This window comes from Dendrobates tinctorius, unplaced genomic scaffold, assembly GCF_039654945.1.
Source record: "Dendrobates tinctorius isolate UK_male_01 unplaced genomic scaffold, ASM3965494v1 ptg000103l, whole genome shotgun sequence".
Classification (NCBI taxonomy): Eukaryota; Metazoa; Chordata; class Amphibia; order Anura; family Dendrobatidae; genus Dendrobates; species Dendrobates tinctorius.
In genome coordinates, this window is record NW_027361771.1 from 36,805,122 (window position 1) to 36,832,781 (window position 27,660).

The 27,660-nt window shown below is 46.0% G+C and overlaps 1 protein-coding gene across 1 annotated transcript in view; it reads right to left on the reverse strand.

Moving 5' to 3' along the window:
* Positions 1–27,660, reverse strand: part of RTN4RL2 (reticulon 4 receptor like 2) — a 134,365-nt gene that overhangs the window by 63,330 nt on the left and 43,375 nt on the right. The gene's annotated exons all lie outside the window — the stretch shown is intronic.

Below are 27,660 nucleotides of genomic sequence, written 5' to 3' on the forward strand. Positions count from 1 at the left end.
AGTGCCTTATGAATAGCACTTTGTTTACACACTCCTTCATTAACCATTTCATATGCTAATGAACTAGCATTTCACCATTATATGGGGTTTATTTTAACCCTTTGTACTTCATGAATAGTGCTTTGTTTATAAACTCCTTTATTACCCATTTTATATGGTAATGAACTGGCATTTCAACATTATATGGGGTCCATTTTAACCCTTTGCATCTATGGTATTTGATAGGAGGCACACTTTTTTGTATTCACTCTTTTGTATTCATTCATGGGTTGTTTGCCATATGGGCAATTTCATATTGTCATCCATGCATATTGCTGTCAAGGGGCGGCTTGTACTATTTTGTCATTGTGTCCACAATTTTATATGCCAATAATTCTATTTGAAATCTTTTAAAACTATTTCAATAAAAGTTTATTTTATCTTAGACAAAGCTTCCCTTTTTTCTTGTGATGGTTATTGTTTGAAGCTGTCTCCTAGGTATTCATTGTTTGGAGTTTGTTTTTAAGTTTACAAAAGGGTTGCAAAGTTTTTTTGAAGTTTTAATCACCTTTTTTGAAGTTTTTGGAACAGACATAGTAGATGTTATTCAGAAAGTTAAGTATGTGGATTTCCAAGGGCAGCTTCTGAAACTGCAGCATGGCATGATGTATTGAAAAGAAAAAGGGAAGTTAGTTAGCTGAATTGCTGTGTGCATTTTATAAAATAGCTGCGGACTTTACAGCATAGAAGGTACCGAGAGTTAAGTGAACAGGAAAAGGATTGTTTTTATGTGTACAAGAGAGGAAAAAGTGTTTTCAGCGGAATTCTAATCTGTGACGTTTGTGAGGCACCCCACTCCCCCCCCCCCCCCGGGAGAAGGCACCACAAGTCCAAGCATGCCTTCTTTGACTGCAGAAAAGGGGAAGGAGTCCGCTTTTCCCTCCCTCTCCTCTCTCCCCTCTCTTCCCTCTCTTTCTCTTCCCTCCTCCAATCTCTCTCCTCCCTCCATCTCCACTCCTCCCTCTCTCCCCTCTTTCTCTTCCCTCCTCCCATCTCTCTCCATCCTCCTTCTCCACTCCTCCCTCTCTCCCCTCTCTATCTTTTACACCCACACCCACCTCTCATCCTCCCTCATCCCCCTTGTCTTCTCTCTCCCCTCCTCTTCTGTCACCTTCCTCCCCTCCTTGCTCCTCTCTCTCTCTCCCCCACCTCTCAGTAAATTGTTACCAGCTGGGCCAGTGCCAAATCCAGACAGAGTTGTCCCTATCTCCACAGGGCACCCTCTCTAAAGAGCCAGTTATGATACCGGGAGAAGAAAGTGAAACACTCCCTACACATAACACCACAGGTGGCCCCCCGATCCAACAGCTAGCAGAAAAGAGGTGTGGGCCATCAGTGTCTGCAGCTGCTGGGTCTGACAATGAGGATCCTAAGTGCCAGGCAGAACTGCAGCCTCTCGGGGGAGTGGGGGGAGCACTCACACACAAAGGCAAACACACAATGTCAGTTTCTCTGATGAATATGAAGAGCGGACATCATACATGCTGCCCAGTACTAGGGGAAGTAGGCAGGGGCAGATAGAGCCAGAACCCTTACACTATGTGCCCTTCACACCTAGTCAGGTGTTCAGTATTCTGAAAAATCTGCCAGACCCAGATATGGACCCCATACCATTTTACCGAAGAATGCAGCAGAGCCAGCAAACATGCTGCAACCTGGATTGATCTATGGTCCATAATGGAAATAAAAGCAGGTGAAACACTCTGGCCAGTCATGAAGGAACACTTCAAGCTTCCATCAGAATTAGATGTGCACTCCTGGGAGTTAGGATCAAAGCTAATTGAGCAGCTCAGAGAGTGGGACAAAGCCAGACAAGCACTCAGCCTACATAACATGAGCCAGGCCGAGACAGAGTCAGTAGTCAAGTTTCATGGCAGAGTGAGGCAAGTATTCCAAGATTTAGGCTTCACTATTCATGATCAGATGCATGGACAAATGTTGGCACAGGCCTTTGTGCATGGATTAAGAGAACCAATCAAGAAACTGCTGATAGTGGCCAGGCCTGAGTACAGGTCAATAGCAGTAGATGCCCTGCTTGCAGTAGCCAGAAGAATTGAGTCCCACCCAGGAGTGCAGACGACAGCCCCTCCTATGCTGGCCACCGATGTGGAAGAGCAACCACTCTGCAGGGACGGGAGACCCATCAGGTGTTACAACTGTGGCAACCTTGGCCATTTCCGGAACCAGTGCACGGCAGCCCAGGATGTCACGCAGAGGAATAGCCCAAGAAAGAAACACAGGAAGCAGTGAAGAACCCTGTCCATAGGACATAGGCAAGCCAGGTCCGCTAGATGTCACCCCCCTGACATGTGACACCCCATCAGCGGACCCAATACCTTAAATCACTGGGGGTTGTCATATCTTTCCTTGTGGACACTGGTGCAGTTAGAAGTGTGATGAGGCATGTGGAACTCCCCGACCCCACCAGCCTATCAGAACACTCTGTGTCTTGTGTGGGGACTGAAGGTCAAGACTGACATTCCCAGCTTACAAGCCCCTGAGCATGTGGACACAGCCAGGACACTCCATCCTGTTCCAGTTTATGGTGGAGACCTGCCCACCCAACCTGATGAGAGCACATCTACTGCAGGAGCTGAAGGTGGCTAAAGTGTTCCATGAAGATGTGACCATGACATTTTCTCCACCCCTGACCTAAGAAGAATCAATCATGCTGGCGGCCCTACAAGAAACTCGAAAAACCGGTGCAAGCCTACCCAAGGAGGTGCCGGACATAGCACCCGGAAACCTATGGTCCAAGGGGGACTTCAAGTTGCGCCAGGGCGGGTGTCACTCAAGTCTGGAACCCCGTACCCTCACAAGGCCCAGCATCCCCTGTCCACCACTCAGAGTCAAACTGTCTCTGACCAACTGGAGGTCTAACTGGAACCGCTGCTCAAGAAACGGCTTAAGAACTTTGGCATGGGCCTGGAAATTTTCAACCCAAAGGGAACTTACACGCTTCGTGAAATGGCTGCACTGCTTCCGGCTCCAGCTCCAGAGGATCATCTTGGACAAGATTCTGAAGGTGCTCCCTGAAGTTTATCCAGGCCCTGGACCAGAAGGCAGCCACTCAGCTCCTCAAACTGGTTAACAAATGCTGACCTGAGATCAAGCTGGGTGAAAGGAACGGCTGCTGGCTGGTAAAGAAGATGCCCCAGCAAAGAGACGCCCTGTGATCAGAGCTGGGGTTACCAAAATGACCACCTTGGTGGAGAGCAAGAAAGCTCAGCTGGACGTCATCCCTGATGATGAGGACCCCATTAAACGGCTAGTTTTCCTGACAGCTGTGTGCCAGAAGATGGGAGTCCCTCACGGCATTTTAAAGAGCAAGGCCAGACTGGGCCACCTCGTCCATGGGAATCATCATGCAGTCCCAGCTTTTCTCAATCAAGGGCAAGACTGTGAAAGGAGAACCAGCCGGGTTCAGAATGGTGCATGACCTAAGAGCTGTGAACGAAGCAACCGTGTTTGAAACCCCAGTTGTGCCAGATCTGCACACTTTGCTGTCAAACGTGCCAGCCACAGCAACAGTGCTCACGGTGATGGATCTGTCCAATGCTTCCTTCAATGTTCCCCCCTTCACCTGGACAACCAGTTCCTGAAAACGCACAAGGGGGGTGCAGAACACATGGACAGTAATGCCCAAGAGGGCCCAGAACAGCCTTTTACAGCTCACCAAAGCATTGTCCTCCATCCTCGTCAATTGGATTGCAGAACATGCATAAGTCATCGACCGCTACCTGCACAGCCCTTTCCTTGTCTCCTCTACTCTACCTGGTGGAGCAGCAACGCAAGTTCTGGAAAAACAGAGTCCAGTGGTGTCAAAAGCAAGTTATGTTCCTGAAGACACCGTATTGCCCGCCAGACAAAATGCTTCACAGATGACCGGAAGACCGCTGAGGAGAAGATGGCTCCCTCAACAACTCCGAAGATGCAGGCCTTCCTTGGACCAGTTTCGTACTGCAGAACTTGGATCCCTGGTGCACCAGTCTTAATTCAGCCTCTGTACGATTGCATCAACGTAACCCCGTTCCTCCTATTGTTTGCAGCTTTCATCTTGTACAGGAAACTGAGACTCCATAGTCTCTGCGCCAGCTCTAGGCCTCCCTGACTATGGGAAGCCATTCCGTCTTTACCGAATGGAAAAAGGTTAAGCTCTACTGGCGCCTTAAAACAGACCCACAGAGGAATACCAGTGGCCTCTAGACTACCTCTCAACCGACCTGGATCCAGTTGCAAGGGGGTGGCCCTCCTGCATGAAAAAAATATTTGCAGCACACGCACTCCTGAACAAGGCTGCTGATGTCATTCTTGGACAACCACTGGAGATCCTCTCTCCACCACTCTTCAGTGCTCTCAGCCGTTGCCTGACTCTACTCCCAAGGGATGCGGATACGGACTCTTCAGAGAAAAATCCTATGGTCCAGAAGTTTGTCAGCCCAAGAAGCGGAACTGATACTGATAAATGCCTGCCAGATTGCAAAGGACAAAACTGCAAACGTCTATACCGATTCCAGGTACTCGCATAGCATAGCACACGACTTCGAACCCATCTGGGCTGCAAGAGACTTCATCACAGCAAGCAGGTCAATCGTGAAGCTCACAGCAAGCGGGTCAACCGTGAAGAATCATGGAGCCTTCAGGGACCTGCTAGACGCCCTCCAACTTCTAAAAGTGGTGGCAGTGTTAAAGGTCCAGGCACACGTAAAACTGAACATGGTAGAGGCACAGAGCATCAACATGGCAGACGTATTCATTGCTCTCTCATAATCCTCTTCCTGAGTTTCAAAAAACAGCTGAGTTGTATTCTGGAGTTAGCCTTTGAGAGAGGGATTATCCCCAAGAAAGTTTTGAATGGACTTTTGACTAATACTCCAGTGGTTCCTACATTCTATCTTCTCCCCAAGGTCCATAAGGATCCTATATCTCCTCCTGGTCGTCCTATTGTTTCTGGTGTGGGGGGGTTATGTGAACTAACTTGTAGGTTCATTGATTTCTATTTACAACCCCAGGTGGAGACTCTTCCTTCCCACATAAGAGACACTAATGACAGGCGCCTGGATGTACTGTTCGTGGACAAGGACATGGTCATCGTCACAGCGGATGTGGAGTGACTCTATACGAACATCAGACATGAGGACGGCATGAGGGCATCCAGATTCTTTGAAAATAGTAACCTGGACCCTGACATGCGTGAGTTGGTGTTGGAGCTGTTGCGATTCGTCCTTACTCATAACTTTTTTACTTTTAATGATAAATTTTATTTGCAGAGACAGGGGACTGCCATGGGGGCGGCTTGTGCGCCATCCTATGCTAATTTTTCTTTGGGTTTTTGGGAGCGGACAATATTTTTGGATGGTGCACATGCCGCTCCCCAAATCGTAGGATGGTATAGATACATCGACGACATCCTTTTTATATGACAGGGCCCTGTCTCTGATTTACATTCTTTTATGACAGGACTGAATCGCAATGACTACAACATTAGACTCACATATGTCTTACATGAGAAGGAAATTTCCTTCCTTGATGTTACACTTAGGGTTCAGGAAAATGGTTTGATTCACACTGATCTTTTTCGTAAGGAGACATCTGTGAATGCCCTCTTGCATGCGTCCTCCTCCCATTCGCAGTCCACGATTCAGTCCATCCCAGTGGGCCAGTTTCTTAGGGCCAGGAGGATCTGTACCACCGGTTCTGTATTTGAATGACAGGCTGTGGACCTTGGGGAGAGATTTAAGGAGCAAGGATATAGTAATCATTGTATCAGGAGGGTTTGCTGGAGGGCAAGGAACACGTCTAGGGATGGTCTTTTGATGGAAGGGATGAGAGGTTCAGCCAATGTAAAGAATGATGGAGAATTGAGATTTATTTCAACTTTTAATCATAGATAGGATACTATGAGATAAATTCTAAATCTACATTTGCCAGTACTTCAAACGGACCCTATACTGAGGAGCTGTCTTCCTAAACGTCCTCTGATGACGGCGCGGAGAAGTCAAAATTTGAAAGACTTGTTGGTATGGAGTCATTTTGTCAAGCAAATGCCAGGCCTTTTTGGGGCTGGGACCTCTAGAGTTGGCTTTTACCCTTGTGGTGATTGCCTAGCCTGTAGAAATTTGAAATGTCACGTCATCGGATGGTCTCAATGTCTATCACATCAGGGACTATATTACTTGCAAAACCACATTTGTGATATATTATACAGTTTGTCCCTGTAACTTAATGTGTCCTATTAACATCCAGAGAATTACGTGTACGTATAAGAGAACATGTAAGAGACATTGAGGCCGCCCGTGATGTCTCGGACATCAGTACCATCAAAGTGATTCCAAAACATTTCCGTTTGAAACATCAATGTAACCCTGCAGGCTTTCGGACCTGCATCAGAGGAGGTGACCTCAGGCGTATGCTTGCTCAGAGAGAATACCGGTGGATTGTGGTACTTGATACTGTGGCACCGGCAGGTCTCAATGAGCAGTTGAGTTTTAGCTCCTTTTTGTAGATTTACAAAATCATGAAGTAACGCATCATCCTGGATTGTTTTAGTGTGATTTTATGTATTGTCTTCGTCTTTATACTTAATTGTCTTTATTTTAGTTGTCCTTCTGATCAAGTAGTATTTCATTTCGTGAATGGCTGAAGAGATAAAGATCTATTACGGGCCGTGCGTTTTTCCTCCTGAAGTATTTTTTCTTCTGAAGATAACTCAACCAGGGGAAGAGTCTTGAGGAGATCATTTGCATATTCCCAGTGCCTTCTGGGATAAGTGAAGAGTCTCCGCGAGCTCAACGATCACTGGGTTTTGGCCGTTGCAGCTGAAAAGAGGAAATCGGAAAACCAGGGGAAGAGTCTTGAGGAGATCATTTGCATATTCCCAGTGCCTTCTGGGATAAGTGAAGAGTCTCCGCGAGCTCAACGATCACTGGGTTTTGGCCGTTGCAGCTGAAAAGAGGAAATCGGAAAACCAGGGGAAGAGTCTTGAGGAGATCATTTGCATATTCCCAGTGCCTTCTGGGATAAGTGAAGAGTCTCCGCGAGCTCAACGATCACTGGGTTTTGGCCGTTGCAGCTGAAAAGAGGAAATCGGAAAACCAGGGGAAGAGTCTTGAGGAGATCATTTGCATATTCCCAGTGCCTTCTGGGATAAGTGAAGAGTCTCCGCGAGCTCAACGATCACTGGGTTTTGGCCGTTGCAGCTGAAAAGAGGAAATCGGAAAACCAGGGGAAGAGTCTTGAGGAGATCATTTGCATATTCCAAGTGCCTTCTGGGATAAGTGAAGAGTCTCCGCGAGCTCAACGATCACTGGGTTTTGGCCGTTGCAGCTGAAAAGAGGAAATTGGCTCGTCTTACATCGTTTTTAAGAAATCTCAAGATGGAAGAGGCCAGGAGCCATTTGGTGAGCTGCATTTCTTGCTACATGTTCACAGATTTACCTGTGGAAAAGCCAAACTTCACATGCCACAAATGCAAGCTTGTGTCCCTGTTGGAGGAAAAGTTGCAAAATCTCGAAGAGAGGTTAGCTACGTTGAAGATCATTAAGGAAGGTGAAGAGTTCTTGGACAGAGCAGAATTATCTCTTCATGTTACAGAAAGAGAAGAAATTCGAAGTGCACCTGAAGAAACAGAGGAATGGAGACATGTGACCCAGAGAAGCAGGAGGATCAGGAGGCAGTCAGCACCCATACTGCTCAGAAACCAGTACCAGGCTCTCACGCAGGAAAACGATGAAGAAATACATCAGGATAAGACTTTGCCAACAAACAGCAACCTTGTACGCCTTCAGAGTCCTCCTGGATGGAGAAAGAAAAATGTTGTGAAGAAGAAACGGAGAGTGGTGGTCATGGGGGATTCCCTGTTGAGAGGAACAGAGGCCGCTATCTGCAGACCGGATATAACTTCAAGAGAAATGTGCTGTCTTCCAGGTGCAAAAATTAAAGATGTGTCTGACAGGATATCAGGACTCTTCAGACCTACAGATGACTACCCATTCCTGCTACTACATGTGGGGACAAATGACACCGCAAGAAACGACCTGGAAACCATCTGCAGAGACTTTGAAGACTTAGGCAAGAAAGTGAAAGAACTGGGAGCGCAGGTGGTCTTCTCTTCCATCCTCCCAGTGGATGGCCATGGAACAAGGAGGTGGAATAAGATTCTGCAGGTGAACAACTGGCTACGTCGATGGTGCCGTCAGCAACGATTTGGATTTCTGGATCACGGAATGAACTACTTATACGATGGACTACTTGCTAGAGATGGGGTGCACCTTACGAAGACTGGAAAGCATGTATTTGGAAGTCGCCTTGCTACACTTGTAAGGAGAGCTTTAAACTAGAACAACATGGGAAGGGAAGCAAAAGACCAGAAAAAGCCATACACCTGACAAATGCTATTGAGAACTCTGCTATTAGAAGTGGAAAGGAAGAACAAAGACGAAAGAATCTAATTCATAAAAATATTGGAGAAAGAGAAACCAATCACAAACTAAAATGTTTCTATACTAATGCACAAAGCATGGGCAACAAACAAGGAGAATTGGAACTACTAACACAGGAAAAGTAATATGATGTCATTGGAATCACTGAAACTTGGTGGGACAATACACATGATTGGAATACAAGACTAGAAGGCTACAACTTATTTGCAAGAAACAGACTTGATAAACGAGGAGAAGGTGTCGCATTGTATGTTAGAAACGCGTATATCTGCACAGAGATTGAAGCTTCAGAGACTGGGAGTTCTGTGGAAACTGTTTGGGTAAGAATACAAGGAAAGAACAATGGAAAGGACACCATTGTAGGCATTTACTACAGGCCGCCTGTGCAAGCTGAAGATATGGATGAACTCTTTATGCATCAAATGGCCAAGTTCTCCAAAAAATATGACATAGTTGTCATGGGAGATTTCAACTATCCAGACATTTGTTGGGAATCTCTCTCAGGCAAAACTAACAGGTCAAGGAAATTCTTATCCTCTCTTGCTGACAACTTTATCTTCCAAAAGGTAAGGGAGAAAACAAGGGGAACTGCTACCTTGGATCTAATCCTTATAAACAGGGAGGAAATGGTTGAGGAGGTAAAAGTGGCTGGGACCCTAGGAGGTAGCGACCATGCTATTTTACAATTTTGGATAACTAGAGGCGGAACACCTGTGAAGACTCAGATGTCAAGATTAAATTTCAGAAAGGCAGATTTTAAGGGATTCAGAAAGAGAATTGGAGGGATCCAATGGCTGGATATCCTTAACCCCTTCACTACCAAGGGTGGTTTGCACGTTAACTACCGGGCCAATTTTTACAATTCTGACCACTGTACCTTTATGAGGTCATAACTCTGGAACGCTTCTATGGATCCCGGTGATTCTGACATTGTTTTCTCGTGACATATTGTACTTCATGTTAGTGGTAAAATTGCATTCAAATAACTTGCGTTTATTTGTGAAAAAAACGGAAATTTGGCGAAAATTTTGAAAATTTCGCAATTTTCCAACTTTGAATTTTTATGCCCTTAAATCACAGCGTTACGGCACACAAAAAACTTAATACATAACATTTCCCACATGTTTACTTTACATCAGCACAGTTTTGGAACCAAAATTTTTTTTTGTTAGGAAGTTATAAGGGTTAAAAATTGACCAGCGATTTCTCATTTTTGCAACACCATTTTATTTTTAGGGACCACTTCACATTTGAAGCCACTTTGAGGGGTCTATATGATAGAAAATACCCAAAAGTGACACCATTCTAAAAACTGCACCCCTTAAGGTGCTTAAAACCACATTCAAGAAGTTTATTAACCCTTTAGGTGCGTCACAGGAATTTTTTGAATATTAAAAAAAAAATGAACATTTAACTTTTTTTCACAAAAAAAATACTTCAGGTTCAATTTTCTTTATTTTACCAAGGGTAACAGGAGAAATTGGACTGCAAGACTTATTGTGCAATTTGTCCTGAGTACGCTGATACCTGATATGTGGGGGGGAACCACTGTTTCGGCGCATGGCAGAGCTCAGAATGGAAGGAGCGCCGTTTGACTTTTTCAATGCAAAATTGGCTGGAATTCAGATCGGACGCCATGTCACGTTTGGCGAGCCCCTGATGTACCTAAACAGTGGAAACCCCCCCAAGTGACCCCATTTTGGAAACTAGACCCCCCCAAGGAACTTATCTAGATATGTGGTGAGAACTTTGAACCCACAAGGGCTTCACAGAAGTTTATAACGTACAGCGGTACAATTAAAAAATCATATTTTTTCCACAAAAATGATCTTTTCACCCCCAATTTTTATTTTTCCAAGGGTAACAGGACCCTAAAAGTTATTGTGCAATTTGTCCTGAGTACGCTGATACCCCATATGTGGGTGTAAATGACTATTTGGGCGCATAGCAGAGCTCGGAAGGGAAGCAGCGCCATTTGACGTTTTTGGCTAGAATTGAGATCGGACACCATGTCGCGATTGGAAAACCCCTGATGTACCAAAACAGTGGAAACCCCCCACAAATGACACCATTTTGGAATCTAGACCCCCCAAGGAACTTATCTAGATGTGTGGTGAGAACTTTGAACCCCCAAGGGCTTCACAGAAGTTTATAACGTACAGCAGTACAATTAAAAAATCATATTTTTTCCACAAAAATGATCTTTTCACCCTCAATTCTTATTTTTCCAAAAGTAACAGGACCCTAAAAGATATTGTGCAATTTATCCTGAGTACGCTGATACCCCACATGTGGGGGTAAACCACTATTTGGGCGTATGGCAGAGCTCGGAAGGGAAGCAGCGCCATTTGACGTTTTTGGCTGGAATTGAGATCGGACACCATGTCGCGTTAGGAAAGCCCCTGATGTACCAAAACAGTAGAAACCCCCCACAAATGACACCATTTTGGAAACTAGATCCCCCAAGGAACTTATCTAGATGTGTGGTGAGCAATTTGAACCCCCCAGTGCTTCACTGAAGTTTATAACGTCCGGGCGTGAAAAAAAAAAAATCGTATTTTTTCCACAAACATGATCTTTTAATCCCCTTTTTTTTATTTTCCCAAGGGTAACAGGAGAAATTGGACCCCAAAAGTTGTTGTCCAATTTGTCCTGAGTACGCTGATACCTCAGATGTGGGAGAAAACTACTGTATGGGCACACGTCGGGGCTCGGAAGGGAAGTAGTGACGTTTTGGAATGCAGACTTTGATGGAATGGTCTGCGGGTGTCATGTTGCGTTTGGAGAGCCCCTGATGTACCTAAATAGTGGAAACCCCCCACAAGTGACCCCATTTTGGAAACTAGACCCCCTAATGAACTTATCTAGATGTGTGGTGAGCACTTTGAACCCCCCAGTGCTTCACAGAAGTTTATAACGACCGGGCGTGAAAATAAAAATATCGTATTTTTTCAACAAACATCATCTTTTAGTCCCCATTTTTTTATTTTCCAAGGGTAACAGGAGAAATTGGACCCCAAAAGTTGTTGTCCAATTTGTCCTGAGTACGCTGATACCTCATATGTGGGAGAAAACTACTGTATGGGCACACGTCGGGGCTCGGAAGGGAAGTAGTGACGTTTTGGAATGCAGACTTTGATGGATTGGTATGCGGGTGTCATATGCGTTTGGAGAGCCCCTAATGTACCTAAACTATTGAAACTCCCCACAAGTGACCCCATTTTGGAAACTAGACCCCCCACCGAGCTTATCTAGATGTGTGGAGAGCACTTTGAACCCCCAAGTGCTTCACAGAAGTTTATAACGCCTGGGCGTGAAAATAAATAAAAATATTTTCCGCAAAATTATATTTTTGCCCCCAATTTTTTATTTTCCTAAGGGTAACAGGAGAAATTGGACCCCAAAAGTTGTTTTGTAATTTGTCCTGAGTAGGCTGATACCCTACATGTGGGGGTAAAACACTGTTTGGGCACATGGCAGAGCTTGGAAGGGAAGGAGCACCATTTGACTTTTTCAACACAGAATTGGCTGGAATTGAGATCAGACGCCATGTTGCCTTTGGAGAGCACCTGATGTGCCCAAACAGTGGAAACCCCCAATTATAACTCCAACCCGAACCTCAACACACCCCTAACCCTAATCTGAGCCCTAGCCCTAACCCTAGCCCTAACCCTAGCCCTAACCCTAGCCCTAACCCTAACCCTAACCCTAGCCCTAACCCTAACCCTAACCCTAGCCCTAACCCTACCCTAACCCTAACCCTAGCGGGAAAATGGAAATAAATACATTTTCTTTTAGTTTTATTATTTTTCCCTAACTAAGGGGGTGATAACGGGGGGTTTGATTTACGATTTATGGCGGTTTTTATGTTTGGCGGCTGTCGCACGCTAAAAGACGCTTTTTATTGTAAAAATAGTTTTTGCATCACCACATATTGTGAGCTATAATTTTTCCGTATTTTGACCCACCGAGTCATGTGAGGTCTTATTTTTTGCGGGACGAGTTGACGTTTTTATTGGTACCATTTTCGGGCACGTGACATTTTTTGATCGCTTTTTATTCCGATTTTTGGGACGCAGAATGAACAAAAACCAGCGTTTCATGAATTTCTTTTGGGGGGGTGCGTTTACACCGTTCCGCGTGCGGTAAAATTGATAAAGCGGTTTTATTCTTCGGGTCAGTACGGTTACAGCGATACCTCATTTAGGTCGTTTTTTTATGATTTGTCGGTTTTTTGCAATGAAAACTATTTTATATAAAAAATAATTATTTTTGTATCGCTTTATTCTGCGAGCTATAACTTTTTTATTTTTTTGCGGATGATGCTGTATGGTGGATCGTTTTTTGCGGGACAAAATGACGTTTTCAGCGGTACCATGCATATTTATATGCGTCTTTTTGATCGCGCGTTATTGCACTTTTTGTTCGGTGGTATGATAATAAATCATTATTTTTTGCTTCGTTTTTTATTTTTATTTTTTAAGGGGTTCGCTAAAGGGGTTAACTAATGGGACAGTTTTATAGGGCAGGTCATTACGGACGCGGCGATACCAAATATGTGTACTTTTATTGTTTTTGGGTTTTTTTATTTTGAAAAAATGGATTTATTGGGGAATATTTTTTTTTTTTTTTACTGATTTATTTAGCGATTTTTTTTTAATTATTTTTAACACTTTTTTTTTTTTTTTTTTAACTTTATTACCTTGTCCCAGGTGGGACATCACTGTCCTGTGACAGATCGCTGATCTGTCACATCACAGATCACTGTGACAGATCAGCGATCTGTCACAGGCACTGCTGCAGACTTCCTCATGCCTGCGCTTTGCAGGCAGTGAGGAAGTCAGCTCCCTGCAGGCCCCCGTCGCCATCTTGGATCCGGGGGCCTGTAGGGAAAGAGCCCCCCGCAGCAGCGCTGCACATTGCGCTGCCGTGGGGGGCTCAGGGAAGCACGGAGGGAGCCCCCTCCCTGCCGATGCTTCCCTTTAACCCCCGGTACACCGCGATCGCGTTTGATCGCGGTGTGCAAGGGGTTAACGTGTCGGGGGCGGTCCGTGACCGCCCCTGACACATTGTGCCGGGTGTCAGCTATGATAATTAGCTGACACTCGGCCGCGATCAGCGGCGCTCACCACGTGGGCGCCGCTGATCGCGATGACGTAATATTCCGTCCATGGTAATTAGGTCCATGGTCACATGGACGGAATATTACGTCAATTGTAGGTAAGGGGTTAAAGACAAAAATGTCCAGGAAGGATGGGAAATCTTGAAAAATGAAATTCTCAAAGCACAGTTGTTAACAATTCCAAAAAGAGGGAAGAATAGGAAGCATTTAAGGAAACCAGGATGGATGAACACAGAACTTAAGCACATGCTAAAAAGGAAGAAAAACATGTTTATAAAACGGAAAGAGGGAGGCATATCTAAAGAAGAATATAATGCTGTCTGCAGAACCTGCAGGGCACAAATCAGATTAGCTAAAGCTGAAAATGAATTGAGGCTTGCAAGAGATGTCAAAAGCAATAATAAAGGATTTTGGGGATATGTCAAAAGTAAAAGAAAAGTCAAAGATGCTATAGGAGTTTTACAGGATGAAAATGATGAAATGGTAAGACAGGATGTTGAGAAGGCTGAACTTTTAGATTCCTATTTTGCATCTGTTTTCTCTCAGAAAGGAAATGTAACATCAACTGTTATTCACTGTCCTATTAAGGGAATAGAAGAATCCAGGATATCTATAAACAGAAAGACAGTGAGGAAACACTTAGCTAACCTAAATGAATTCAAGTCTCCAGGTCCAGATGAATTACACCCCAGAGTACTGAAGGAGATAGCAGAAGAAATTTTTGAACCCCTCTCCATAATCTTTGAAAATTCTTGGAGAACAGGAGAAGTGCCAGAAGACTGGAGAAGAGCAAATGTTGTTCCTATCTTCAAAAAGGGGAAGAAGGTGGACCCAGGCAACTATAGGCCGGTGAGTCTGACTTCTATACCAGGAAAGATCTTTGAACAAATTATTAAACAACATGTATGTCAATACCTGGATAAGAATGAAGTGATTAAACAGAGTCAGCATGGGTTTGTAGCTAATAAGTCATGTCAGACTAACTTAATTTCCTTCTATGACAGTATCACTGATTGGGTGGATCAAGGAAATGCTGTAGATATAGTATATCTTGACTTCAGCAAAGCATTTGACAAAGTCTCTCATACAATCCTTATTGAAAAAATGACTAAGTATGGAATGGACAAGGCAACTGTTAGGTGGATTCATAACTGGCTTAGTGATCGGACCCAAAGAGTGGTCGTAAATGGCTGCACATCCAGTTGGAAGAATGTCTCAAGTGGGGTACCACAGGGTTCTGTCCTGGGCCCTGTATTGTTCAACATCTTTATCAACGATTTAGATGAAGGAATTGAGGGTAAACTGATTAAATTTGCTGATGACACAAAGCTAGGAGGGATAGCTAATACTAGAGAAGAGAGAGAGAGGATTCAAAAAGATTTAAATAAACTGGAGAAGTGGGCAGCAACTAACAGAATGTTTTTTAACAGGGAGAAATGCAATGTACTACAACTGGGCAATAAAAATGAAAAAAGCATATATAGAATGGGAGGAATAGGGCTAAGTGACAGCACATGTGAAAAAGACTTGGGTATACTAATAGATCACAGACTGAATATGAGTCAACAGTGTGATGCAGCACCAAAAAAGGCAAATGCAATTCTAGGATGTATTAACAGAAGCATACAGTCTAGATCACGTGAAGTCATTATTTCCCTCTACTCCTCTTTGGTCAGACCTCATCTGGAATATTGTGTCCAGTTTTGGGCGCCACATTTTAAAAAAGACATCAACAAACTGGAGCAAGTTCAGAAAAGAGCGACCAGAATGGTGACCGGTCTGCAAACCCTGTCTTATGAGGAAAGGTTGCAGGATTTGGGAATGTTTAGTTTGCAAAAGAGAAGACTGAGAGGAGACTTAATAGCTGTCTACAAATATCTAAAGGGCTGTCACATTGTAGAAGGATCAACTTTATTCTCATTTGCACAAGGAAAGACTAGAAGCAATGGGATGAAACTGAATGGGAGGAGACACAGATTAGATATTAGAAAAAACTTTTTGACAGAGTGATCAATGAGTGGAACAGGCTGCCACGAGAAGTGGTGAGTTCTCCTTCAATGGAAGTCTTCAAACAGAGGCTGGACAGACATCTGACTGGGATGATTTAGCGAATCCTGCTTTGAGCAGGGGGTTGGACCAGATGGCCCAGGAGGTCCCTTCCAACTCTACGATTCTATGATTCTATGAACTCCTTATGCACTATAGCACTTTATGGGAATAATTCTCCACTTTGTGGTTTTCTAGTATATTTCATGTGGTACTTTTTATTTTTGTAATTAACATCCAGAGAATTACGTGTATGTATAAGAGAACATGTAAGAGACATGAACCATCCTTAGGGGTGCACGCATCACAGAAGCAAAGCGTCACGAAGATAAGCGTCGGGATACAGCAGTTATTACATGGCAGTTAGTCAGGGCTGGAGTCAGGTAACCCACACTCTGCTCTCCCTTTTATCCATGTGCTTTATTCCTATCCTCCTATGTTCTCTTGCAATCCACTTTCACCGACCAATCCCCCCTCCATCACGACTCGTATACATCAGCTCCTCTCTCTTTCCTTCTCCCATGTACAGCTCCCATGCACTTCTCACCTTCTTAAAAAACCTCAGCCCATCTTGCCCAAACACACTGCACAAAAAATCTTCATACAATTCCAAAAACTACTTGCTCTTTATCTTCCTGCTCCTACTGATTTCAGGGGACATCTCCCCCAACCCCAGTCCACCATCCCCCAACCTCAACCCCTACCCTACCTTACATCGAAACCTTAATAATCTTACTAATATTATTTGCACTCCTTCATCACCTTCTTTCAATTGTGCCCTTTGGAATCCACGGTCTGTATGCAACAAGCTTCCTTTCCTACACAATTACTTTATGAAAAACTCTCTGAATCTGTTGGCCCTCACGGAAACCTGGATTCAGGATTCTGACACTGTCTCTCCTGCTGCCATTTCCCATGGTGGCTTACAATTCTCCCATTCCCCAAGACCGACAAACAGACCTGGTGGTGGAGTCGGCATACTCCTGTCCCCACAATGGACTTTCCAGGTCATCCCCCCAGTTCCATCACTCTCATTCCCTTCTTTTGAAGTCCACACCATCAGGCTCTTTTGTCCCCTCTCCCTCAGAGTAGCGGTCATATACCGGTCCCCAGGCTCACCCACCCACTTCCTGGACCATTTCTCTGCCTGGCTGCCACACTTCATGTCCTCAGAACTACCAACCCTTATCCTGGGAGACTTCAACATCCCCATTAACAGCCCCACTTCCACATCTGCATCCCAGCTTCTATCATTAACCACTTCTCTAGGCCTCTCTCAGCTCTCAACCTCTGAAACACAAAAAGACGGTAACACCCTGGACCTGGTTTTCGCCCGGCTCTGCTCAATCTCCTACCTAGATAACTCACCGCTTCCCCTCTCTGACCACAACATTCTCTCCTTTACACTCACAAATCCTCGCTCACCCCAGCACCCTCCTACCTACCATTCAGTCAGAAATCTACAAGCCATTATCCCTCATACACTTTCAGACTCCCTACACTCATCATTGTCCCCAATCTCTTCTTTGTCCTGTCCTGATCTGGCTGTACATCACTTCAATGACACTCTTAGAAGCACCCTTGACCAAGTAGCTCCCCTCACCCTCAGAACCTCCAAACACAGAGTGAAGCAGCCCTGGCTCACATCGCAAACCCGATTTCTCCAGCGATGCTCTAGGTGTGCTGAACGCTTATGGAGGAAAACACGCACACCAGAAGACTTCATACACTTCAAATTTATGTTAAGGACATATAACTCTGCCCTTCACCTCGCCAAACAGACCTACTTCACCACCCTGATCTCCTCACTATCCAACAACCCCAAGAAACTTTGACACCTTTCACTCCCTCCTCAGGCCAAAAGCACAAGCCCCTATCACAGACATTTGCGCTGATGACCTGGCCTCCCACTTTATAGAGAAAATAGACAATATCCGTCAGGAAATCCGCTCCCAATCACCAAGTTCAGTGACTCCCATCCCTCCCTGCATTTCCCCTGGCCCACTCTCCACATTCGATCCCATCACAGAAGAAGTCGTCTCCAGGCTCCTCTCCTCTTCTCGTCCGACTACATGCACAACCGACCCCATTCCCTCACATCTCCTCCAGTCTCTCCAGTCGTCACAACTCACCTAACTACAATCTTTAATCTCTCCCTCTCCTCTGGCATTTTCCCCTCCTCCTTCAAACACTCTATCATTACTCCATTACTAAAGAAACCCACCCTCGACCCATCCTGCACAAACAACTACAGACCAATCTCCCCTTCATCTCTAAACTCTTGGAGCGCCTGATATACTCCCGCCTTACCCGTTACCTCTCCACTCACTCCCTCCTAGACCCTTCACAGTCCGGTTTCCTCCCCCTACATTCGACAGAAACTGCACTCATCAAAGTGACCAATGACCTTCTGACAGCAAAACGTAATGGTGACCACTCTCTGCTCATTCTTCTCGACCTTTCTGCAGCTTTCGACACTGTTGACCATCCTCTCCTACTCTCTAGGCTCCAGTCACTAGGCATTAAGGACACTGCTCTTTCCTGGTTCTCCTCCTATCTTTCCGACCGCTCCTTCAGTGTTCTGTTTTCTGGCTCCACTTCATCTCCTCTTCCTCTCACTGTTGGGGTACCTCAGGGCTCAGTCCTTGGCCCCCTTCTCTTCTCTCTCTACACGGCCCCAATTGGACAGACCATCAGCAGATTTGGCTTTCAGTACAATCTTTATGCTGATGACACACAACTGTACACATCATCCCCTGACCTTACCTCCGCTGTACTACAGAACGCCACTGACTGTCTGTCTGCAGTCTCCAACATCATGTCTTCTCTCTATCTGAAACTCAACCTCTCCAAAACTGAACTTCTTCTGCTCCCGCCATCTACTAACCTCCCTAAATCTGACATTTCCCTCTCTGTGGGTGGCACCATAATAACACCCCGACAGCAGGCGCGCTGTCTGGGTGTTATTTTTGACTCCGATCTCTCCTTCACCTTCCATATACAATCTCTTGCCCGCTCGTGCCGCTTACACCTAAAGAACATCTCTAGAATCCGCCCTTTTCTCACCATGGAAACAACAAAAACTCTCACTGTCGCCCTGATCCACTCCCGCCTGGACTACTGTAATGCTCTATTAATTGGCCTCCCTCTCACTCGACTCTCCCCTCTCCAGTCTATCCTTAATGCAGCAGCCAGGGTTGTCCATCTGGCTAATCGTTACTCAGACGCGTCCGCTCTTCGCCAGTCGTTACACTGGCTGCCAATTTATTACAGGGTACAATTCAAAGTACTTGTTCTCACCCACAAAGCTCTCCACAGTGCGGCACCCCCTTACATCTCCTCCCTCATTTCTGTCTATCGGCCTAACCGACCGCTGCACTCTGCAAATGACTTTCGACTAACCTCTGCCCTAATCCGTACCTCCCACTCCCGACTCCAAGACTTCTCCCGTGCTGCGCCAATCCTCTGGAATGCTCTACCCCAAGATATTAGGACCATCCACAATTTGCATAGTTTTAGGCGCTCGCTCAAAACACATTTGTTCAGAGTGGCCTATCACATTCAGTAATCAAAGTCATTTTATGTTTCTGTGTGTGTGTGTGTAGCCCATTCACTATCTCCATCTAACCCCACCCCCTGAAGATGGCTGGACCATCATTGTAAATACATCATTGTAAATATAAACCTGTGCTTTGTATCTCCCCCACCTCATTGTAGATTGTAAGCTCCCACGAGCAGGGTCGTCTTATTTCGCTTTAATTATTGTATTGTTAACGTTGTTACTTATGACTGTTGTGTTTGAAACTGTTCAACTGTAAAGCGCTGCGGAATATGTTGGCGCTATATAAATAAAGATTATTATTATTTTGTAATACACATTATTATTATATATTGTATCTGTAATTATCGTTCATTAATACACTGATAATTTTTATATGTTATTTTAGCTTTAATCACTATATGGTTTATTTAACATATGCATAATATTTATAATTTTTATTATTTTTCTCCCCTATTATACATTATGGCTTTAAGCCTGTACACTGTGCACATAATCAGGGTTTCTTTAGTGTCATGTGGTATCGCTTTATGGCGCTCGGTTTTCAATTAGTATTCTGGGTTCTGCTTTGTATTCATGATGTCTAGCTGGCTCTGAGTGCGCATGTCTGGGGATTCAGTCATTACGGAGCATCACTTGTGGCGCCAGGCTGTGACGTTCGCGTGTCAGTGATTACACTGGCGCGCGGCGTCATGTAGCTATGCCAACGGGTGATGTAACTTCCGGGGCGGACTCCTGACACATGCGCCGCGATGAAGAGCAGCTGGTTCTGGGGTTATATAATGGCGGCCTGCTATGACACACTATACCGCACCTTGATAAAGTGCAGCGAAACGTGCGTCGGTGGCGGCGGGCTTGGGTCCAGGCTGACATAATATGGGTAAGCAATTCGCTTGGATAATCCATCATATTCTTTCTACACTTGTAATGGAGTTTATGGCTTAAATAAGGATTTTATTATATACCCTGTTTCTGTGTCTATATTCTGTTGGAGCACTGCAGCGTTTTGTACATTTTTATACAAAGTGACCTGACACTACCTGATCCTGTAGTGTGTTATTGTCTGTATTCCATATATGATACATGTTTAATAAAATCTTTATATTTTTATAATATCATGGACTTATTTTACTCCTTTATGGTCCTTTGGTTGTTATAACATGGCAGACGTGGAAGCCAAGGAAGCAGCCAGAGGAAGACAATATGGAAAAAATGGGAGAGGTCGTAGAGCCGAACGGCTACTACATGACTGAAGACGAAAAAACCTGACAAAATGACGTCCTGGGACCTGTACAAGAAGTAGCAGGACCAGACTCCAAAGGAGGAGAAGGAAAGCTGGATGCTGAAGGGCAAAAGCACTGGGCTCCAAAAACATGTCTACCTCAAATGTCTACCTGAAATGTCTACCTCAAACGTCTACCTCAAGGCAGACCCAGTCTACCTCAAAGTATGTACCCTATGGTGGTTCAATGGACACATGGCCCCCGCACAGAATTGAAGACACAGATCAATAACCTGATTGGACTGGACCACCTTAACAGCCAAATTTCCAGCAGCTGTCTGGCCTGAAGATTTCCCAGTAAGAAACCAGTTGGTGAAGACTACTGCAAAGAAGCTACTCTCAAAAATAGTGTGCAGATATGGGGGTTTCCAGAAGTGATAGCGAGTGATCAGGGACCCACATTCACAGCAAACTTGACACAAGAGATCTGATCAGCAGTAGGGTCATACTTAGGCCTACACATTTCCCACCATCCTGCACCATAGACTTAAGTGGGACATTTAAGAGCAGCATGCTAAAAAATTGTCCAAGTGACAGACAAACCATGGCATTAGACACTCCCATAGGCTCAGAAAAAGCTGTCGCCAATATGAAATTTTACTTGGGTCTAAACCCAGGTTAGGGGTATTTTTCCCCTCAGCGGTTGACTATGTAATGTGATACTTTGTCTGCTTGTGTAATTGAATTTACCAAGAATCTTGCTAATGTCCATTGTCGAGTTTTTCTCTTCATTGCCAGGTCCAGATTCGGTGCCTGGTATGCACGCCCTGAAGTACACTGAGTGTTGGTGGAAAAAGTTCGTAAGGAGAGCACTCGATCCCAGATTTGATGGCCTATCTCCAAGTGTTGACGCCACCAACCTGGAGGGAAAACCCCCACCTGGATCCACGCATCGCATTGCAGGAAAGCCCTCATACCAGAAGATACACCTGAGCTGGAATGATGCTGTGGATGCCCTACCTGACTGAATAAATTACATACCCGATAGAGAATGCACACCACTGACTAAATAGACTGCTAACCAAGAGACTTTGATTACAATGCAATGAACCCCCGTTAGGGACTGATCTCCTGACCGCCTATTTGCGGAAGTCTGTACGGTGTGGGGCGTAGGCGCATGCGTCAACCTACTGGCAGCATAAGAGTTGCAGCGCTTTGGGATAGGAGCAGGATTTTATGGCAAGTGATATCTAAGGGGGAATTGTGATGGAAATATAAATATGTATTCCATATAGATCTCACTTGAATGCTATATACTCGTACTCATATATACTCATATGCAGTTATAGATATATAATCACAGCTAACATCTCTAATGTGTGACCTATAATCAACTGTTCAGAATGGCCTGACTAACTCATGACCCAGACTAGTGCAAGCCAGATTAGCTCCTTGGTACTTTCCCAGATATCGAGAAGAGGAAGTAACAACAGATGTTTCAAGCCGATATCGAAGTTTTACTGACATTGCAAGACAATGCATAGGAGTAAATCATATGATGCTAAATCACCCTCATGTCGGACTCTGCCATATACACTCACTGGCCACTTTATTAGGTACACCTGTCCAACTGTGTGTTAAGACTTAATTTCTAATCAGCCAATCACATGGCGGCAACTCAGTGCATTTAGGCATGTAGACATGGTCAAGACAATCTCCTGCAGTTCAAACCGAGCATCAGTATGGGGAAGAAAGGTGATTTGAGTGCCTTTGAACGTGGCATGATTGTTGGTGCCAGAAGGGCTGGTCTGAGTATTTCAGAAACTGCTGATCTACTGGGATTTTCACGCACAACCATCTCTAGGGTTTACAGAGAATGGTCCGAAAAATAAAAAAAATCCAGTGAGCGGCAGTTCTGTGGCCGGAAATGCCTTGTTGATGCCAGAGGTCAGAGGAGAATGGGCATACTGGTTCGAGCTGATAGAAAGGCAACAGTGACTCAAATTGCCACCCGTTACAACCAAGGTAGGCAGAAGAGCATCTCTGAACGCACAGTGCGTCGAACTTTGAGGCAGATGGGCTACAGCAGCAGAAGACCACACTGGGTACCACTCCTCTCAGCTAAGAACAGGCATCTGATGGCTACTTTCAGCAGGATAATGCGCCATGTCATAAAGCTCGAATCATCTCAGATTGGTTTCTTGAACATGACAATGAGTTCACTGTACTCAAATGGCCTCCTCAGTCACCAGATCTCAATCCAATAGAGCATCTTTGGGATGTGGTGGAACGGGAGATTCGCATCAGGGATGTGCAGCCGACAAATCTGCGCCAACTGTGTGATGCCATCATGTCAATATGGTCCAAAATCTCTGAGGAATGCTTCCAGCACCTTGTTGAATCTCTGCCACGAAGAATTGAGGCAGTTCTGAAGGCAAAAGGGGGTCCAACCCGTTACTAGCATGGTGTACCTAATAAAGTGGCCAGTGAGTGTATGTTCATTTACTCAAATAGCCAATAAGATAAGAAGTTCAGCCTTATGTTAATTGAGTAACCACTCCTTTCTGTACAAAATGATAAAACCATGTATGTGCAATAAAATTGGCAGGGTCCTGCTGGAATGAGTTGCTGCTAACAAGGTGGTTAGCGTCTTCCTTTCCGTTGAGCGCTCAATGAGACTCTGTTCTAATTAGGACAGGCTGCAGCACACACAGAGATATATATATCTCAATGAAATTTCCACAACACCAGCTCCGTGCTCACCGCCGCCGCTCCGGGCTCTGCCGCTGCCAGCTCCGTGCTCACCGCTGCTGCTCCGGGCTCTGCCGCTGCGCCTGCTCTGCCGGGTGTCTTTCCTTCCAGCGCTCCCCGGCGTGCAGCATCTCAGCGCGTTCCCTCACCCCCGACGGCCGCGCGCACAGTGTCCTTGCGTATGCACCTTAGGGCTGGATCGCATGCTCCTTCATTGCATTTATCCCCTTGCATGACATGACCCGGCAGCACCTCTGGTCCAATCAGGGACAGCCACCAGGTATTTCAGGCCGTCCTCCCTTAGTGGAGGCGCCTGACTATTGAGTTCCTAACTTTATACTTAGGCCCCGCTTGCCTCCGCTAGTCTGCCACCGCTTGCTTTTGCTTGCCGCTGCTAGCCACCACCTGCCACCTCTAGCTATCTGTGTCTCCTAACCCCGTGTGTCTCCCTCTGTTTCTTCCAGAAGCCTGCTCCAGCCCTGCATCCTCCTGGTGTCCTGCTCTATCCCTACCTCCACACTCCACGATACCTGCTCCTCTTGGTCTCCCATCTTCTCCAGAATTCCTCCTTGTCATCTTGTCCCGCCTCAGTTCCTGTACGTCTACCTGAGCCAACCCCTGGTCCTGGCAGTCGTGGTACTTGAGGTCCCTGAGCCTGTCCCTAACGTTCCCTGTATAGGGGTTGGTTCCACCTGGCGTGCTCACTTGGGGAAAGTTCGGTGTCACAACCCAGAGGGTCCACTCTTGAAGCCCGTCAACTTCGGTGTAACAAACAGGAGATGAAGTTCTGGCCTACCCAGACTATAACCAACCATTTGTCTTTTACTGATGCCAGCAACGTGGGACTGGGAGCGGTACTATCACAGGTACAGAATGGCAAAGAAAGGGTGATCTCCTATGCCAGCAGGAAGCTTCGTCCCACTGAAAGGAACCCTGACAATTACACTTCCTTTAAATTGGAGTTCCTCGCCATAGTCTGGGCGGTAACTGAATGATACAAACATTACCTAGCTGCAGCCAAGTTTACCATCTTCACGGACAACAACCTGCTGACTCACTTGGAAACCGCAAAACTAGGTGCGCTGGAGCAGCGATGGATAGTCCAGCTATCCAACTATGAGTTTACAATCAAGTACCGAGCGGGGCACAAGAATGCCAATGCTGATGCACTGTCCAGAATGACAAATCTGCCAGATGGGGGAGAAGATCCTGATGCACTCGAAGAAACCGAGTTACCTGCCTTTCACCGGCCAATTGTGGCTCAACGCCCTCAAGGAGTGAAAAACAAGTGCTACATCGTGAAAGAGGCCACACTAAACCCATTGCCTTATCATGAGTGGGCAGAAACGCAGAATAATGATCCAGCCGTATGCTTGGTAAAGGTGCTACTGCCACCCGGTTCCAGATGCTTCTGAAGAGACTCAACAGTTGTGAAAGGAAAGGAAAGGGGCAGGCTGTTCATCTAAGAGGGAAAGCTGTGTCGGAGAAGTGTCCATGCCCGCACTCACGAGCTCGTCTGGCAGGTGGTAGTCCCAAAGCGGTCTTGGAAGCGTACCATGATGGAGCAGTACACTTCGGATGGAAGAAGTTGGAAACCCTACTCCAAGCGAGATTTTACTGGGCTGGTATGAGGAAGGCCATTGAAAATTGGTGCCGGGAGTGTGGACAATGCAACCTGCGCAGGAAGGACCGTAACAGCCAGCAAGCCCCATTACAGCCAATAAGAACCAAACAGCGACTCGAGTTGGTAGCCCTAGACCATGTGAAGTTGGTCCCAAGCCATTCAGGCTATGTTTTTGCCCTCACCAACATTGACCACTACTCAAGGTTCCTGGTAGTTGTGCCTGTCAAGGATCAAACAGCCACGACAGCAGCCAAAGCATCTCAACAACACTTTTGTCGACCACACGGATACCCTAAATGAATGCTCAGATCAAGGCCCAGCCTTTGAAGCAGAAGTGTTTCATGAGTTCTGTAATCTGTACGGCTGCAAGAAAATCTGGACAACGCCATACCATCCACAGACAAATGGCATATGTGAGAAAATGAACCAAGTGGTAATTGACCTATTGAAGACCTTGCCCTTGGAAGAGAGAAATCTGTGGCCAGAGAAGTTGCCGGATCTTATAGATCTCTACAATCATATTTCTGTAAGCTCCACCAACTATACTCCAGCCTACTTAATGAGTCCTGACACCTGAGGTAACATCACCAGATGCTGACTGAGATACAGAGCGGCAGCAACAGTACCGTAAAGTGCAAGAGTGAGTAGAAAAGAGTCTATCTGAGGCAAGACAGAAGCAGGAAAAGAACTACAATCAGCATGCACCTGCAGTTCCCTTGTCACCAGAACAGGTCCTAAAGAGAAAGAGGAGGATGCACAAATTAGATGACCCATGGGAGGCTGAACCCTACACCGTACTACCTTCAAGTTTTGATAATACCAAGGTATGCCTCATAAGTAAGGATGGAGGAGAAACCTCAGCAGCAGTGTTGAGGGATTGTCATGATCCATCCTGGATCATGACAGATAAAAAGCACAGGTAACCTTTTTTTTTCTTAAGCTGTGTGCTTAAGTTTAGTTTTGCCCCCGGTGGCCATTGGGATTATTACACAGTGGTGTCTTTTGTTCTAGTTTGCCCCCGGTGGTGGTGAGCGTTATTGCACATGATTATAAAGCAGGTGTGATTGCTCTGGCTCTGCTATAAATGAGTGTCAGGTGTTGCAATCACTGTTGGTGATAGTGTTCATTTTAACCATCCTTGGTGGAGGAAGGATCTAGGGAGAGGTCCTAGCAGCTCAGTCAGAGCCCTGTTGTGGAAGGAGTCAGAGGGGATTTCCTTGCAGCTCTGACAGAGCTTGGTGGCAGCTATTCAGGAAGAAAGCTGCATTCTGGTGGTGGACTCTGTTGCTGGGAGCAAGAGCAACAGAGCAATGCTAAGTGGTGTTTCCCTCTGTTTGTATTTTTCCCTGGTGTGTATTAGTACAGCGGTGGGGCCAGTGTCTGCATCACCCAGCTCCCTAGCAAGGGATAGGTGTAGGGTGTGCTAGGGTGACAGGTATCCTGATCGGCGCCCGGTGCGGAACCGGCCTAGGGAACGTTAGGAGTGTGAGGGACACTGACTCAGGGGAGTGCAGGAGGTCTCCACATCCCCGTTCCCTATCTCAGGGCCCACCGTTGTAACTGTTTCCCCTTTCCCTGTGTCTTGTTGTTTTAGTTACAGGCCTGCGGGCCGTGTCACACAGGACAGTTTCACGTGCCGTGTCTTGTTGTTTCAGTTACCGTCCTGCGGGTCGTGTCACACAGGATGGGTCCACGTGACCTTATCACCAACCATAACATTTTTCTCTGTTGAGCCATGAGCCAAGTGCAGACCGGTGAGCAGTTGTTGCTGGCCCTCACTGAGATTAGTGAGGAGCTGAATGATGCGGATCATCAGCACCTGCAGCAGAATTATGGGTCTGAGGCCTACCCTCTGACTCAACTAGAGGGTCCATATACGGCTTTGGCCAGGATGTGCCGTGGAGTCCCTGCTGGGGAGCAGGACTTGCTTATACAGGCGGACATACCCAGGCAGGTGGGTGGAGTTGGTGTCCCCATGGTGCTGCCTGGTGTTCCCCAAGGTGAAGGGGTATGTCCCTGTAGTGAGCAGACTAATGATTTAGTCCTTGGCACTCACGCCGAAACTTTGGTTATATCAGAGAAGCCATGTCCCCCTGGTTGTGTGGAGGAAGGCGACCTGGGAGTGTATATTTCCTCCTTGCCCTCTGAAGGTACTTTGTCAGCAGAGGTGATGATTGGCGAGGTACCTGAGGGCATACCAGTGCTTGTAAATGGTGGAGCTGAAGTCAGTCTGGTGGATGCTCAGTTTGTCCAGACTCATGGTCTGAGTTGTGAGACGCCGGACAAACCCATAAGCGTCCAAGCCATTAACTCTGTCCCACTGAACCACGGGGGGTTAAACCAAGTCGTAGAAGACATTGTGCAGTATAGTGAACATCCTGATAAGTCCCAGTCACTATGTCTTGGAGGGAAATCCAGCACCTATCATGGGCCCCCCTTGGTCTAAAAAACACAACCCGGTTTTAGATTGGCGGACTAGGGAAGTAGTCAGCTGGAAGCAGTCGTGTGAGGGCTGCTGCCTAGGCGCTACTGTCACTGCCGTCTCTCTACAATCGTCCCCTTCCTCTCCCGAGAGAGCAGCGGAGGGGCTGCAGGAGAGTAGGGGCAAGGCTTAACCCTCGCCATTAGCCAACCCTGGGAGGCGCAGACCTCGTGGTGGAAGGGGTTGGAGGGTAGTGTGCCCCGTGGTGAATTGCGGGGGTGTGAGTGTGGTGACACAGGGGGATTCCTCTGTTGTCAGTTCCAGAAAGAGTTCACCCTATTTTGACAAACGAATGTGTGGCAATAAACGTTCAGGTCCGGACCTGTGTGTGAACAAGCATGTATGGGTGGCCTCCAAAAACATCCAGTGGAAGT